Consider the following 727-nt stretch of genomic DNA (forward strand, 5'->3'; position numbering starts at 1 on the left):
TTGTCTACGTAAATCCACACCATTTACTTAGTGTGGGCTATAGAATTATAGAGGCTTGTAATATGAATTTCTAATCCTCTAGCATAGGAGTCTGCGGAAATTTATCCAGGTGGGGGAGGAAGGGGAGAGGGAGGCAACACTGAGAAGGTGATTTACATTACGTACCAAATTCTGTAGAACTCCGTCCGAACAGGCCTTGAAAGGCCCAACGGTACCGACCGGCCGCCGTGTAATCCTCAGACCGCAGGCGTCTCTAGATGCGGATACGGGGGGGCATGTGTTCAGCACACCGCTCTCCCGGCAATATGTCAGTTTACTAGACGAGGGCCGCTACTTCTCAGTCAAGTAGCTCCGCTCCTCAGTTTGGCTCACAAGGGCTGAGTGCACCCCGCTTGCCAACAGCGCTCGACAGACCGGATGGTCACCCATCCAAGTGCTAGTCCAGCCCGACAGCGCTTAACTTCGATGATCTGACGGGAACCGGTGCTACCACTGCGGCAAGGCTGTTGGCAAATTCTGTAGGCGACACAAAAAGTTTATTATATCCCAGAAAATATATGGCCATTTATTCATTTCTAGTTTATGGGAATTTTGTAACAAATAGAAACTCCATACAACAGATTTCTGGGTGGAGAGCAAATGCTCTCTCTAGTCACCCCCTTGCGGATGCCTTTATTCTGTGGTACACTTCCTGGATGCAATAACATTTAAACGTGGCGTAAAATCG

At 48.8% G+C, this 727-nt stretch overlaps 1 pseudogene; it reads right to left on the reverse strand.

Annotated features, from left to right (window-relative positions):
* Positions 1–393: 393 nt before the first annotated feature.
* LOC126356534 (5S ribosomal RNA) lies at positions 394–511 on the reverse strand (annotated as a pseudogene).
* Positions 512–727: the final 216 nt, after the last annotated feature.

Source organism: Schistocerca gregaria, chromosome 3 (assembly GCF_023897955.1).
Source record: "Schistocerca gregaria isolate iqSchGreg1 chromosome 3, iqSchGreg1.2, whole genome shotgun sequence".
Classification (NCBI taxonomy): Eukaryota; Metazoa; Arthropoda; class Insecta; order Orthoptera; family Acrididae; genus Schistocerca; species Schistocerca gregaria.